Here is a 17136-nt window from a genome sequence, read left to right as displayed (position 1 = left end):
ACAAGGCATGTAAACAGCATGTGCTTATATGAGTTTGTACATAAAAGTGAGCACGAAAAAGAGTGGCGGTTGTCAAATAACATTAACCCGTCACATAACTTCCAGCAATACACTAAAAAAAAAAAGAAAAAAGATGTGAGGTTCCATAGTATTAGACCCAACTAATATTAAGAAGTATCCTATATTCCATCTCCTAGTTTTGGGATGCACTTGATGAATAGATGTGGTAAACACTAGGAGATGGAATGTGGGCTACCTCTGACTACTAGCTTGCTTAACGGTTAGGTCGGGGATAATACTGTGGGACTTAACATATTTTTGATTTTTGGTAATAAAAAAGTGAGACCAAGAGATTTGCCAATTCTTGTTTAAGGATGAGAGTTCATCATTAAAGTGGGAAAACCTATAGATTTGAAACTTCCAGCAAGAAACCAACACCAAAGAACATTACTTGCCTGCCCTGGGAAGATACTCAGAGAAGCTAGAGTACCTTTCAGCATTTCAAGGAGACTCCCATGAGTAAAAGATGAGTTTGGATGCCTAGTACACGAGGCCAGCTGTCTAGTACACTAGACTAGTATGCTATCTCAGTGGGTTAAGCACCTACCACAGAGATCTAAGTGCAATCTGCAGGTCACAGCAACCAAACCAATCATGATTTCTCCTAACATTGATATGCTCTTTTTGAGCATTTTTGAGTGCGTTTAGGGGTCATAATTCATGAGAGGCGAAGCCTCAAAAATTTCATGATGCCCTACTCTCCCTAAACAATGGTAATGAATAGCATTTTACTGTGTACTTGTTTTGAAAAAGTATTTAACCAAAACCATGATGCGAGGGGTTAGGTTTTTGCAGAACGGTAAAAAACAAAATTTAAGAGGCATCCTAACTATTGGGAGAGTTGTTTACGTGGGTAAAGTAAGTGTAATATACAATGTGTTAGGCAGTAAACTGTGTTTTTCTCCTATTTATTTAATTTTTACTAGAATTAGACTTTTGCATTGTAGTAATATGTTTGCTAATATTTGTACAGTTGTTCTAAATAATGTGTTTTATTTTACTGCCATGACATAGATAGAATTAAAATAATCACAGAAAAAAAAAACTTATTTTGAAAAACATGGGGCAAATTCCTCATTCACTAGTTATCTTAGATCGAAGCCGACTAGTCAGCATAGCTGTCTTGTTTGCTAAAGACATATTGGGGACATTCAGAAAGCTTCTCTTAGAATACATTCTGTTCGCTGCATGTTTTAGGATGTCCAGTGTGAGTTCGACCATCCTGATGAGTAAAGCCTTTTTACACTACATCTCCTTATATTCTTGCGTGAGTGCTTCTTTATTTAAACAGGCAAGCACATCTTGTTCTTATCTTGTCACATTATTTGTGCATTCAAACACATAGGTCAAATGTTAGGCTCTGTCTTCTAAGGGAGCTTGGTGTTTACTTTTCTTTTTCTGACTTCAAAGCGAGAGGATTTATGTGACCATTTTTTTTTATATCAAAGAACTCTTAAATGAACCAAATAATTTACTCTGTCTTTTTCAAAGCTTCCTTTTGGAGTTTATTTAGTTCAGCCTTGATGATTTTGTTCCTCATCCTCTTCACCTTGATGACATGATAACAGTCAAAATCTACCATCTTGGCTTTCTTCTCTCTGGCTTCGATCATTTTTGCCCATCTTGTTTGAGCCAAGTTTTCATTTACATTTTCTTCCTTCCAGTCACATCTTACACACTTCCAATGAGTGCAGTGGGGGGACCTGAGCACAAAATCAGTAAGCTGAATGGACCTGAGGGGCATAGCTTGTGTTTTGATGCCACAACAAGGGCCATCCACCAATGCCCTGTTTTGGTCAATTACGTCAAAAATTAAAACAAGCTTCCCTGCATGTGGGCCAAAGGAGATGAAGGCAGCCCGGCCAATGTGTACATAACACTTGACCATGGTGGTGTTCCACGAGCAGAAAGGCATTTATGTGACAATCTTGCTGGATACTGGAGGTAGGAAATAGTTGTTTTATAGCACACATCATTTGATTGAACTGATGTATTTCAGAATATATCAGAAGTAGGAAAGCACAAATGAAGCATAATTTTGCTAATTCTGATGTGTTGGAAAGAAATACTTTCTTATGATCAAAACATATTAATACACTACGTGATGCCATTTCAACACATTATCGTTTGTGCGCTGTATAGTTTTATTACTAAAACTGTATGTCTGTGCAAATGTAAGGGTCATTTCAATTGAAAATGTGTCTTTAATGGCCGTGTGCTACCACAGCATGCATAATCCACTCTATGCCACTCCACTCTACTCTAATCTGCACCACTCCACGCCACTGCTCCACTCCAATGTACACCACACCACTGCACTCTACTCCATTCTGCACCACTCCACTCTACACCACTTCAATCTACACCTCTCTTCTCTACTTTATGCCAATGCAATCTACTCTACACCACTGCACTTTTCACCTCTGCACTCTTCACCACTCCAATCTACTCTGCACAACTCCACTCTATGCCACTCTGAATCATTGCACTCTACGCCACCACTCAATGCCAATGCACTATACTCTGTACCACTCCACTCTACACCGCTGCACTCTAAGCCAATCCACTGTTCGCCACTGTAATGTACTCTGCACCACTGCAATCTATACCATTTTGCTCTAGGCCATTAAACTCTACGCGACTGCACCCTACCCTGCACCATTCCATGCTCCATGCTACACCACTTCATTCTACTCTATGCCACTGCATTCTACGCAGCTATTCTATGCCACTCTACTCTACTATATGCCACTCTACTTTAAACCACTGCACTCTATGCCACTGCACTCTACTCTCCACCACTATACTCTACATCACTGCTCTCTGTGACAATGTCCTCCACGCCACTCCACACCACTGCACTCTATGCCACTCTACTATGCAGCACTGCAATCTCTGCTACTCTACTCTGTATTACTGCACTCAATGCCAATGCACTCTACACCACTCTCAGTATCACTGCACTCTAAGCCACTGCACTCTGCATCACTTCACTCTATGTCACTGCACTTTATGCTACTCCACTCTACCCCACTCTACAACACTGTACTCTGCCACTTTACTTGGCACCACTGCAGTCTATGCGACTGTACTCTACGCCACTACACTCTATGCCACTCTTCTTTGCACCACTCCACTATGCATCACTGTACTCTATGCCGCTGCACTCTAATCTAAGCCACTGAAATCTGTGACACTCTATTGTAGACCACTGATTTCAATAGTACTGCACTCTACGCCAATGCACTCTATGCCACTATATCCTGCAACAATCTACGCCAATGCACTCTACACCAGTCCGCTCTACTCCACTCCACACCCCTCCACTGCACCCTACCCTATGCCACAGTACTTAATGCCACGGCACTCTACGCCACTGCACTGTGTCACTCTATACCACTGCACTCTACAACACTCTACTCTGCAACACTGCACTCTATGCCACTCTACTCTGCACAACTGCATTATATGCCTGTGCACTCTGCAGCACTCCACTCTACGCCACTACAGTTTATGTCACTGCACTCAATGGCACTATGCTCTACTCTGCACACTCTACGCCACTGCACTCTATGCCACTCTCCTCTACTCTGCACCACTGCATCTACGTCACTCCACTCTACACCACTTTACTGTGTACCACTCTACACTGCACTCTAAGTCACTGCACTCTACTCCACGCTCTACTATGCAATACTCTAGTCTAAGCCACTGCATTCTACGACGCTGCATTCTATGCCACTGTGCTCTGCAACATTCTAGGCCAATGCACTCTAGGCCACTCCACTGTACGTCAATATACGCAGCACTTTATGCCACTCCAATACACAAAACTGTGTACGACTTCATTCTACGACACTCTACTCCACTCTTTGCCATTCCAATCTACGACACTCCACACCACTCTCCTCTAGGCCACTGATTGTAGCCATGCCGAAGAGCAGCCAGGCTGGTTTACAACATGGCTAAACACGTTGGCAAAGCCAATAGCTCTTGCATGGCCGCAGGCGATACCGATTGCCTTTGCCAATGCTTCTTTCTCTACTTGGGTATATTTCACGTTAGCACTCAGGGAATAATGTCGTTCTCCTTAGCACCTCTTGTACAACAGATGCTCTCTTTACGGAGTGAGATAGTTCTTCTTAAAGTCTCCCTCCAGAAGAGGTACGCTTTCTACGTGGGCGAGCAGCTACTTCCGGTGCGAGGCCCTTATCTCAAAACCGCGGTTTGCAGAGAATGAAAGTACACTTTCCATGACCTCATTCGTCACCACAGACTAGCATCTGTATTCAATCTTTGAGAAATTAATGAACACCGGGAGGAGAGAACATTACACTCAGACCCCGTGAAAAGCCTGACTGGGGGAGAGAGGACTCTCGGATCTGACCCCTGTGACGTCCTCACACACCACTGCAGGGCTCTTTGAAGGGGCCGGCTGGCGAATGATGCCACAAAATGCCAGAATATAACTAATATTAACTAAGCAGACGTCATCAACCGAAGCACCTTTTTGAATATATTTTCGTAGGTGATTGTTACAGCTTCAGTGTTTTCGTCTTTTCACTGGGAGAGGGCCCCTTTAAATTCAGGCAGATAAGATCTCCCAAGTGCCCCCCCCCCCCCCCCCCCCGCTGCGAACAAGCACCACACCTACAATTGTGGGGACTGCAGAGACGTGCATCCCTCTTCCAGAGGAGCTGCAGGGGCCAACACCTTCCCGCCAGAGAGCACTTTTTATCGGAAACAAAACCACAGTATTGTATACATACCATAATCTCTCTCCAAACTTCTATACCAGATGGCTACTGATACAAAAGAAAAACGCTGAACAAGGAGGTATGAGCAAAGGAATAAATTATACTGCACGGATTATAATACTATTATTCAAGTCAGGCCTATAAGCACACAAAAAACAAGCACTGGTAAAGCTAATAACTCTTACCTTTGAACAGCGTGGCGGAGCTTTTTGCTTTGCCAATGAATGTGTCATCATCATCATTGGCTAAAAAAAAAAAAGCCCAAATGGCCAGTCCAAGCCTGATGCCGTGCATGCAAGTATGTGCAATATGCCTAATGATGCTACCGGGACCATTTTTTTGTTTTTAATGTACCATTCCAATATGGCTGTCCCCCATCTCAGTGTAAGATATTTATAGAAAGGAAAAGCTTGGTAGCAAATTACAGATACCAGGCCAACCAAGAAAAAAAGTTTTAAAAAATCAAATAAAGAAATAGAACAGAGAGGGGTGAGGTAGCAAGGGTGAGTCGGGGCGGAACTCGAAAAGGAGCCAGAAAAAAGGGGAGAGCAACTCAATGCTGCTGAGCAGCAGTGAGCAACAGTGAGCAGGGATGGGTGGGAGAGCAACAGAGGGGCTCAAGGGGTAAAAAAAGCAAAGAGGGACATGGTGAAATTTGGGGAAGCAATGGAAGAGTTGAGGGTGTAGGCTCAGCCAGGCGCGCAACACCCATTGGACTCACAGGGCTTCAGCCCCCCCCGTCGTGTGTGGCAGCCCGGGATGAGACAGCTTCCCGGGCAAAAAAGCAGCCGCACCCGAGCACTTCACAGGTCTTTAAAAGACCATTTGCATGTAAGTTAGGGGAGCAGTTAGGGGAGGGAGCAGGGAAATCCATGCCCTCCAATGCAGCGATGAAAGAACAGAAAGGAATAGTTCCCCGATTCCAGCCGTGGAAGGATACAAATCATTCAATCAAAAGGGTGGTAAGGATGCTATGCTATAGAAGAGGGACAAACGTAAGAGATAGGAAGGCCTTTGAATTAGAAGCAAGCCAATGAGACTGACAATACAGCTAACTAACAAGCAACAGGCCCAAAACCCACCAAAGGTATTCAGATTGAGAGCAATAGGTCTTGCCTGTAGCCAAAGTCTAAATATAAGACACACCTCCGAACTAAGTCAGGAAGCCCATGCTCTCTACTGCCACTAGGCATCCGCTAAGGTAAGAGCTGCAGATGAAGAAAGTGAGATCTGCTATAGAGGGCACATCCTGAGCCCACACATAAGTAGGTCTGGAGGCTAATGTTTATTTAACACAAATACTGCGAGAAATCTTGTCCTATAAATTTCTGTCACCAAAAGATCTCAAAGCACTTGGAATGCAAGAAGCCAAAAAGACACGGCTGTCCCTTCAATTTCTGGATTCACTTCTCCCCACCAGCAGTGATGCAAGAGCCAAACTACAGCTCAATCTCCCTTTTGCTTGGGATAGCCAAAATAAGTGAAAAGTACATTAACTCTGTTCTCTCTACATTTCTTGAGAAAAACAAGCGTTTACATCGTTCACAAACTGGCTTCAGACCCAATCAAGGCACAGAGACGGCCTTGTTAGTGGTGATTGAGGAATCTAGGAAAATCCTAGATGCCGGTGGATCCGCGGCTATTATACTACTCGACCTTAGCGCGGCCTTCGACACGGTCAACCATCAACTCCTGGTTGTACGACTAAGAGAAAGTGGGGTGACGGGAATGCTTCTTAAATGGCTTGAATCCTTTTTGACAGCTAGGTCATTTCAGGTCTTTGAGGATAATGTCGTCTCTGATAAGATGCCTCTGAGATGCGGGGTGCCTCAGGGTTCCTCACTGAGCCCCATGCTTTTTAATGTCTATATGCGCCCCCTGGCTGAGGTGATTGAGCCCTTTGGGGTGAGGATCATCACCTACGCGGTTGACACCCAGCTGATTGTGTCCCTTAATCCTTCAGACAATAATGAGACCAACCTGGCACATTGCCTGGAAAAAGTGTCAGAGTGGATGGATGGCTCTTTTCTAAAATCATATTAAAAGTCTCGGGGTATGGTTGGACCACAATTGGAACCTTGGGGAACAGGCGCGCAGGGTGGAATGTACCTGCTATGACATCCTTAAAATGATTAGAAGGATTCTGCCCCTCCTGCCCTTTAGCGCTAGGAAATTGCTTGTACAAGTCCTGATCCTCTCGCGGCTTGATTACGCCAATGCCATCTATCTAGGTGCCCCCGGCTCTACTATCAAAAAACTTCAAACGGTTCAAAATTGCACTGCACGACTACTGATGCAGGCCCATAATCGTGAATCCGCTAAGCCTCACATCACCTTTTTGCATTGGGTGCCAGTGGCCGAGAGAATCCAATTTAAAGCGTTGTGTATTGCCCACAAGTCTCTTTCGGATAGTGCTCCACCGTTTCTCCGTGCCATTATCCACCGGTATTTTCCAAAAAGATCATTGCGCTCTAAGAAGAAACTTCTCGCAATTGTTCCCAGAGTTAACCGGGTGCGGAGTGGTGGCCGGCGTTTTTCTGCCATGGCGGCGAAATGTTGGAATCAACTATCAGATCCTATCCTTCTCGAACCCAACCACCTACTGTTCCGTAAACAACTGAAGACCCTGCTGTTCCCTTGTATCTGCTGTCATGTCTTGAGTTAGGCTTTGTCTCTAGCGCTGGGAGGCCTTTGGTAGCCATGCGCTTTACAAGTGTATATTCATTCATTCATTCATTCATAAGAAGCCCACTTGGATGCACCTTATAATTCTACTATAGCCACAAAGTACACCAGAGAAGCTATGCCTTAATAAAGCACTATCTCAGAACTCTAACATTCTTCTGCTTCAAACACATGCCTGCATGCAGTTGCAAATCCACAGCTACAAGACAGAAGCACCCCTATGGACTGTGCAGGATACCAAATGCTCCCCGCATAGGTTATGTTGAAAAGGACTGCATAATGCTTTGGTGCCACCAGAGTGGTAGCCTGTTTTCTTAGTTTTCCTGTATTTTAAGTGTTTCTCTATGGCTTTGAATTTATCTGTTATGTCAGGTAACTAGTAAGGTTTCTCTGCATCCACATGCCTAGCCACGTTTTGCAACTATTTAACTAATAGCTTGCCAAATAGCAGAGATCACGTACTATTATACACAGTAAGGAAATTTTTAGAATTTGGTGGACGGGCTATTCGGGGTTGTCTCGTCTGCCATATTACAGGTGTATTATACTTGTAATATGCGAACAGGACATCGGGTACCTTAGCAGAAAATTAGCAGATGTCTCGTCCGCTGTATTACAAGTTCTTTACAGTCAATTTCACTTGTAATATGTCAGATGGGACATCCACCACAATTGAGACAGAATACTCTGTCTGCTGAAAGGTTTAACTTGGCCAGTGTCATCTGGCAGCAGAGTCTGAGGACAGTCTAGGCATTCCAGCATTATTGATCGGTACCAAATTTGGAGCATTTCAATACAAGAAAAACTGTGTTTCTGGGTGAAGCTCTGCAAAGATATAAATATGTGTTTATAACACCTCAATAACCAACCTGGAGAGACTGTTGTGACACTATAGTTTCTAGTTTCTGCCTCCCTCCACTACTACTTCAGAGTTAGGTCTTGAGCCTAGTCACGCAAAACCCAAAGATAAGCCAAGGGTACTTCAAGAAGGCCTTTGGCCTCCCTTTCTCTCTAAGCTAACTGGCAAGGGTGTTGCAGGGATTTTGCTAAGGGGGTTCAGGCAGTAATAACTTTCCACTTTTGTCCTTTCAGCCAACATCTTGCAGCAAACCTCAATTAGGAAGACACACGAGAGGAAGACTGCCCTGGGTAAGGACAGAGGGAAAGCTCAAGCCTTCTGGATTGAAAGTCTACAGGCTGGTGGAAACCCTAAATTCTACTTGACGGTGGAACCTGTGAGAGAAACCTTGCAGAAGTGCAAGGGGCTGAGCTTGCACTTGGGTTGAAGATGGAAGCTTGGGGGCATTCTGCACAACTGGGTGGGGATGGGGAGACAAGCTTGCACTGGTAGAAGGGGTTGAGCCTTCGCTGTGCTTGAAGATGGAAGATTGGGAGGGGGAATTCTGCACAACTGGAATGGGAGAGAGGCCTGCACCAGTGGAAGGAGCTGAGCCTTCACTGTGGTTGAAGATGGAATATTGAGGGGGGAGGCTTGAACAACTGGAGGGGCGGGGAGAGAGGCCTGCACTAGAGGAAGGGGTTGAGCCTTCTCTGTGGTTGAAGATGAAAGTTTGGGAGGGGTCGTTCTGCACAACTTCGAGGGGCTGGGGGAGATGCCAGGAGCTGAGCCTTCACTGTGGTTGAATATGGAAGATTGGGGGGCATACTACACATCCAGGGAGGACAGGGACGAAGAGAACTCTGCACTAGTGGGAGAGCCGAGCCTTTGCTTGGGTTGAAAATGGACGGCTTGGGAGAAGGACATCTGATCAACCTTGAGGGTCTGGGAGCGAACCTGCATTAGTGGAGGCGGCTACGCCTTCACTGGGGTTGAGGATAGAAGCAGGAGTGGGGGAGGACATTAGCACAACAGAAACAGAATGTGGGGAGAAGCCCGCGTTAGCTGAACAGGCTGGGGTTTCTGAGGTGGAAGACAAGCTGAGGGAGCATTTTGTACATCAAAGAGGGACTGGGGAGATAAGGCTGCACCCTTCGGTGCTTAGAGGGATCAGCTGAAGCTAGCGGGGAGAAGAGGGCGATGACCATGTTTCATCAATTAGGAGAAAGCCCTAGCAATAAAGACTGGGGGAGAGAACATTTCAGGGAAAGAAGGGAGTAAAGAGATTACAGCTACTTTTGAAGAATGTAGGTAATTACAAGAAGGTCTAATAGTCCCACACCAAATTCTCCCTCAAGCACATATTTATTTCTAACTAGCATTTTTTGAGCAGGCAACTTAAAAGAATATACCTGAGGCTCCCAAAAGGCCATATTGTGGAGAAAACAAACGCTGCTCGTGAAATAGCAGTAAGTGCAGCTTTCTTTCCGAGTCGAAGTTGTTTTTAAAACAAATAGGAAAAAGAACGTCATGTTTGAAGCTGGCAGAACACTGCAACATCTTTATTTTTACTCTCCAAAGAAAAATGGCAATCTGCTGTGGCCCCTATCCAAGCAAAATAAACTGATTGGTTTGGGAAAATATAAACAAAACAGGACCATAGCATGGCAGGCTCGAGTCCAGGCAGCTGGTCCCCATTGAGGCCCCTTGGAGCTCGAGGAGACCTGTGCTCTAGAGACCTTTGGTGGAACATGGAGCAGCACAAGTATTGCTTTTTATTTACTTTAAAACGTGAAGGCTCTTTTTCTCGAAAACACCAGGAAATGTCCAGATCCCCAAGTCCCAGGGCCTGATTTAGTCACAATATTTTTGGGGCCCTATTTGTTGTTGATAAATACATCAACGTTGCAGCTGATACACACATACGGAGAGGATGTGCCCGGCCAGAGCTGCCGACCATTGGAAGTGTGGAAACAGGTCCGGGTCTTGGCTTCAGCTCAGCACCCTGGGATTCTGGGCACATCACTTATTCTCCCAATTCCTAAAAGATAAAACAAGCAAAGCCAACATGTCTCGCCTATGTGACAGCTATTGGTTTGGCTTTGCCAATGTCTTTTAGCCATGTTACACAGCAGCATGTGCGCTGTTCAGCATGTCTAAAAGTTAGTGGCACGGAGCCGAATGTCATAGAGGATAGTGGAGTAAAGTAGCACACAGTAGAATGGTGTAGTGTCAAGAATTCCTGTCCTGCGAGGGGAGGAAACGGTAACCAGCGAAAACGGACTACATCTCCCAGGATGCTTAGCGGTTGAGAGGTTATGTAAACAGGAGAACTGTTACATAACTCAAGGAAAACATGCCCTTATGTAAACAGGAGAGCTGTTACATAACTCAAGGAAAACACGCCCTTATGTAAACAGGAGAGCTGTTACATAACTCAAGGAAAACACGCCCTATAAAGGGAGGAACCGGGAGGTACAACGCTGTCGGATATTGTGTTTACACCGACGTACCTGCTTAGTGAAGAGCAGTGTTCCGGAGTGGTGCTCCAGTAAGGCAAGAACGGAGGTAGGTCGAGTCGTTACTCCCTGGGCCGTGTCTTGCCCCATCGTCACCTGTGAAGGACCCGGAAGCTCTACCGGATAACCATTGAGCTTCGCTTTTTGACTCGGCTGAGTCAAAGCGCAGTGGCGCTTTTGCTGGTTGGAGTCGTGACTCCCAGCCCGACCAGAGATACAGGGACTGCCAGCTGTAACGCACACCAGGAGGTGTTTGCCGCGTTACAGACTCGGAAGTCCACAGGATCGATCGAGCGGCTGCTCTCGGTTCAGTCTTCTTTGCTTGTGATTGGGGTATCGGCTGCTCCCTTCAGGTAGAGACCCCGGCTGGGTGTTTCCCTGACTCCTCGATTCTCCCCAACACTCTTCGTGCCCCTCACAGCCTACCGATTGGCATTGTCGGCCATTTCATTTCTGCCCTCTGTTGGCATACGCCGGGATCGGCGTATATGCAGAGGACGGTTAGGACCATCCGTGCTGTGGGCTGGTAACGTACTTAGCCTGGAGGATTCCAGTGACTATAACCTTTGTTTATTCCTTGTATTGTTTTTGCCTTCATTAAAATAACTAAACCTTCACAAGTGGTTGCGTTCTCATTATCGTGTCTGTTAAACGATCCTGAGACGTTCAGGGCGTTACATGTAGGGTGGCGTGGAGCAGAGTAGTTTATAGTGGAGAGTCGTGGAGTTGCATAGAATAGCGTAGAGTGGAGTGGTATAGGGTGAAGTGGCATGGTGTACAGTGGTATAAAGTGGAGTGGCATAGACTGGAGTGGCTTAGAGCAGAGAGGCGTAGAGTAGAGAGGTGTAGAGTGTGGTGGAGTGGTGCAGAGTGAAGTAATGTAGAGTATAGTGGCATGGAGTGGGTAAAGTTAAATGGAGTTGCATAGAGTGCAGTGGCATAGATTGGTGAAGAGTGGGGTGACAGAGTACAGTGGCTTGGAGTGGTTTAGGGTAGAATGGAGTGGAGCAAAGTACTGCTATGTACAGTGGCATGGCATAGAGTGGAGTGGAATAGAGTAGAGTGCCGCAGAGTGGCATTGTGAGGAGTGGAATGGCGTAGAGTAGCGTGGCATAGACTGGAATGGCGTAGAGTTGAGTTGCATACAGTGTACAGTGGACTGGAGTGGTTTAGATTAGAGTTACGTAGAGTGGAGAGGCGTAGTATAGAGTGAAGTGGCATAGTGTACAATGGCTTGGACTGGTGTAGAGAGGAATTGAGTGGAGTGGTGTAAAATGCACAGAATAGCAAAGAGTTGAGTGTCGTAGAGTGTCGCAGAACTGTGGGAGTGGAGAGGAGAGGTGTAGAGTAGAGTGGAGTGGAGTAGAGTGACAAAGGATGAGGTGGAGTGCCGTAGAGTGGAGTGGCACAGAGTGGAGTGTCGCAGAGTGGAGTGACGTTGTGTAGAGTGGCATAAAGTGGAGTGACAAAGTGAAGTGACAGAGGGGAATGGAGTGGTGAAGAGAAGAGTAGCATAGTGGAGAGAGCGTAGAGTATTGTGGCATGGTGTGCAATGGCGTAGAATGACATTGTATAGAGTGGTGTGGTGTAGGGTGGAGTGGAGTTGCACAGAGTAGGGTGAAGTGGCACAGAGTGGAGTGGCATAGTGTGGAGTGGTCTAGAGTGGAGCTGCATACCATTGGATAAAGTGGCGTAGAGTGGAGCGGCGTAGAGTAGACTGGCAATGAGGAGAGTAGACTTGAGTAGAGTGGAGTAGAGTGGAGTAATGCAGAGTAGAGAGGCTTACAGTAGTACAGCTGTGTGTGTAACTAACTAAAGCATCAACAGAGACAGCAGATAGGGAGAAAGCAACATACATAAGAAGTTGTATACCTGTGTTAAAAGTAGGACAGTACATTGCACGTCCAGAAATAAAATCAAAAAATAGTATTTTGCAAAAAGACGAGGAAGAGCAAAGACAAGGAAGAGCACATATAAATGGTCCATGCTCCGGGAAGGAGCTAACACAAGAAAGAAAGATAAACCTACAAGAGCTAAGCAATCGAAAAATTGCAAATAAGAGTGACAACGAAAACAGCCAATTGTATGCTGTAGGTGGGTTGTAAGCCCACTGAATAGTATGTAAAACATCTCGCAGCACAGCGCAGGCACTGTGTAGGCGAGGCCTAAAATGAATGTGACCTTGTGTAACATAGCTGGTGCTTATGTAAAGCTTTCCAATACCTTTGTGTCGACATTTCACTCTTTAAAACTACAAAAAAAACATATCAAAGAAGAAAAACACATTAGCTAAGCCAATAGTTCTGATGTTTCTATGGTGGTTGCAAACTGATGTGTGTGCATTTGTGTGTGATTTTGTTTGCATGCGTTAGTGCTTTAAAGCCTGACTAACTGGCTTTGCCAACGCATATCGCCCGTCACACTGCTGGAGAAGTCAAATGAAGAGAGGAGAGTAGACAGCAACTGGCATTAGCAGGTGTAAAACAGTCTGTCAAGCTTTCCAAGGGAGGCAGGAGAACACACACAGCCAATAGAACAAGCATTGGCAAAGCCAATAGGTTTTGCCTATGCAAGACTATTAGCATTGTCAATGTTTTTAAAGATGTTGTACAACAGCACAGGCTGCTGTGCAACATGGCTCAAAGTAAATAAAACCATAGCCCTATGGTTCAGCCAGCATTGACTGCACCATTATCACTTTGTTTTTATTTACTTTAACCCATGTTGCACAGCAGGTAGCGCTGCTATGCAACATCTTTAGAAAACATTAACAAAGCCAAATATCTTTGCGTGAGCTACTTGGCTTCTTTATTGTTTTTTTTAGATGGCTTAAAATAAGTGAAACAAAATGCTATGGTGCGGCCATCGCTGGCCGTCATATCGCTTTCGCTTGTAAGGTGGGGCAAATAAAAAGGCACAAGAGGGGGTGGGAGGGATGACAACAAGGATGGGAGAGGGGGTGGTATTGATGGCAGGGGGTAGATAGAGCCTGCAAACACATGCAATCTTAAGGAGTGCTTGAATTAAAATTTAAAAAAGGACCTGTACAAGTGGCAGCCAGTGGGAGGACACTGGCCGCAGAGACCGAAAACTGTACACGGTCCAAGCTCCATGGACGACCGGATGACGGAAGAGGAGAAGAGAAAGTGGAAGCTGCAGAAGGCCCTGACCAATGAGAAGCAAGGAAAGGGGAGCGATTTGGGAGCAAACCAATGGTAAGAAATTATAAGTATGCGGCAGCTTCAAGCCCGTATTTAAGCTTTTTTATATTTACAATAGCTTTCTCCAACAATGCATGCGCGCTGTAGGCAAGACCGGAAATGATGAGAGTAAAATACTCCTGTGCGGTGATCCAAGATGTGATTAAGAATGTCTCACACCCGATGAGGTGGCGGGAGCTATTCGCGCGCTGAACCCGGGCAAGGCCTCGGGCCCGAATGGCTTGCCGATTGACCTGTATAAGCTGTTCCCGGATAGGGTAGCCCCTCACCTGCGCGCCATGTTCGTGGAGGCGCGGGGGAGTGGGACCCTCCCGTTGGACCAGAGGCTGGCGACAATTGTTGTGATACACAAAGATGGTAAACCCCGAGATAAGTGTGCCTCATATAGGCCCATCTCACTCCTCAACGCCGAGCCGAAGATTCTGGCTAAAATCCTGGCGGGCCGATTGGTCAGGGTACTTGGAGACTTGATTCACCCGGATCAATCCGGTTTTATTCCGCATCGCAACACCGCGTTAAACCTTCGGCGCCTTCATGGTGTGATCGCCAGGGCTGGCACGCTGCGAGAACCGGCAATTGTGGCGTCTCTTGATGCCACGCTGGCCTTTGATACGGTGGAATGGGCGTATTTGTGGGCTGTGCTAGCCAAGTTCGGCTTTGGCCCTGGTTTTGTGAGTTGGGTGAGGTTGCTGTATGAGGGACCCCTTGCGAGTGTGGTGGTAAATGGCCGGGCATCGACTCCGTTCCGGCTTGGGAGGGGGACTCGGCAGGGCTGCCCCCTGTCGCCTCTGCTGTTCGCCCTTGCCCTTGAACCGCTGGCGGCGTGGATACACTGGCACCCGGACATACGTGGCCTTCGCTGGTCGCCCGGACACGAGGACCGCATTTCGCTATATGCTGACGACATCCTGTTGTATCTTGCCTCGCCCGAGAATTCATTCATAGTGGTTTGTGACGTTCTTACATCTTTCTGTAGGAACTCGGGTCTCGTCATCAACTGGAGTAAATCGTATTTATACGTTCTGAGTGGTGAGGTTCCATCGGTCCCGCGAACTTGTTCGATCCAGATTGCTCAGCAGGGCTTCATGTATCTGGGGATCTTTATCTCCATGGACCCCGCTTTGCGGTATGAGAGAAACCTGCTCCCCCCTCTGGCGCGCCTGCGGCGGGATGTTGAGGGCTGGCGGAGGTTGCCGCTCTCCCTCGTCGGGCGCGCTGCCTTGTTCAAAATGATGTCCCTTCCTCGGTTCCTCTACGCATTGCAGAATACTCTGGATTGGGTGCCGGCCAAGTACTTTCGGGAGGTCGAAAGCCTCCAACGAACGTTGTTGTGGGATGGGCGGCCGCGGATAGCGATTGCTAAATTGACGCTTCCATGGTATGATGGGGGTATCGCTCTTCCAGACATCCGACGCTATTACTGGGCCACCCAGTTGTCCGCGATTAACCATGGTCTTTATGGCCCGGCTCTCAGCCCTGGTTATGCCATGGACAGATGGTTGCTGCGCGGTGGGAACTATCTTAGGGCATTGTATTCGCGGTCCCTCGACTCGTCCCTCACGGGGCCCACTGGGGTGGCGGTGCGTGTATGGAAGATGGCGACTGACTCTCTGGGCTGGAAGGATAGGCTCACCCTAGCTACCCCGTTGTTTGAATCTGAAAGGTTGGGTAGGCTTTGGCATACGAAAGGGTTTGATAAATGGGACTTGATCGGCATCTCCAGGGTTGGAGATGTGCTGATTAAGGGGAGGGTGAAGTCCTTTGAAGAGTTGCAGAAGGAGTATGAGTTGGGGGCATCCGAGTTTTTCCGATATGCTCAGGTGCGTCATGCCCTGCGGTCAGTCCTTGTGGAGGGTGAGAGGGTGCCTGAGTCCTCTCCTTTGGAGGACCGGATCCTTGATGGCCATATGCCAGAGAGCACGATCTCGCTCATCTACAAGAAACTGATAAATGTTCGGGCTGATATGCTTCTGGGGCTGCGGGACCAGTGGACCAGGGACGGACTCGAGTTCGATGATGAGGACTGGCAGTCTGCTGTTTCCTCTCCTAAGGAGGTTGCGATCCCGTCGCGTCTGAGGCTGGTGCAGCTCAAGATATTGCATCGAGTGTATGTGACGGGGCCGCGACTGGTTCATATGGGATTCTCGGAGGAAGGCCTATGTAGGAGGGGATGTGGTATGGTGGGTACTTTCCTCCATATCATTTGGGAATGTGGTGTCATCACGGAATTTTGGAGGCGAGTTCATGCGGTGATGGGGGAGGTGACGGGCATTGCTATGCAGCCGGAAGCGCGGTGTTGTCTCCTGAATGTCTGGGGGCCCACTGATCATGATGAGGCGCAGACCCAGTGGGTGACTCTGGGTAACATGGTTGCTAAGAGGGACATCGCGCGCTTGTGGGGTTCCGCGGGGCCCCCCACGTTAACCGCGTGGAAAGAAAATATGGACTGGAGTATGCTCAGGGAGAAGACAGTCTATTGCGCTAGAGGCCGCCCTCGGAAGTGGCATGCCATCTGGGGGCGGTGGAATCAATACAGGGGGGGAATATGTCTTGCCCCTGATCTGGATCCCCCCGAGGAACAGCTTTCTTCTTGATCTTCTTTCCAGCTTAGTATGCAGATGTGATGGTTAATTGACTTCTTGGGCCTCTGCTTTCCCCCCGTTTTCCTCTTTTCACAGTACTGTAACTGTTAGACGATTGGGGTCCGGCTCCCCCCTGAGGGGCTAACACCGTGGGTATTCAGTGTTGTTGCCTTGCTGGGGTTTGTTGTGTGTTTGTAATTATTTAAAAATGGAACCTTTTCACTGCTCCTTCAATGCACTGTGGACGCTTCTTTGTCCTCTCCTACCGAAGCTGCCGAACCTCCGGGTTGTCGGCTGAATAGCTGTGTCCAGATTCTTGAAGAAATAAAGGTTTTATAAAAAAAAAAAAAAAAAAAAAAAAGAATGTCTCACACCAACAGCTGAACATTTAGAAGCAAAAGTAACTAATGACTGACGGATTCTGACCCAAAAGTCGCTTTCTGTATATCGAGAGCATGCATTCAATAGAATATG

General features: G+C 47.0%; 1 protein-coding gene and 1 pseudogene across 3 annotated transcripts in view; both read right to left on the bottom strand.

Moving 5' to 3' along the window:
- LOC146796342 (mitogen-activated protein kinase kinase kinase 3-like) overlaps positions 1–17136 on the bottom strand; it is a 436047-nt gene that overhangs the window by 137585 nt on the left and 281326 nt on the right. The gene's annotated exons all lie outside the window — the stretch shown is intronic.
- On the bottom strand, positions 1532–1948 carry LOC146796343 (large ribosomal subunit protein eL14 pseudogene; annotated as a pseudogene).

The sequence above is a fragment of the Triturus cristatus genome, chromosome 10 (genome assembly GCF_964204655.1).
Source record: "Triturus cristatus chromosome 10, aTriCri1.1, whole genome shotgun sequence".
NCBI classification, from domain to species: Eukaryota; Metazoa; Chordata; class Amphibia; order Caudata; family Salamandridae; genus Triturus; species Triturus cristatus.
The sequence above is the reverse complement of the archived record's forward strand: the minus strand, read 5'-3'. Positions and strand labels throughout refer to the sequence as shown.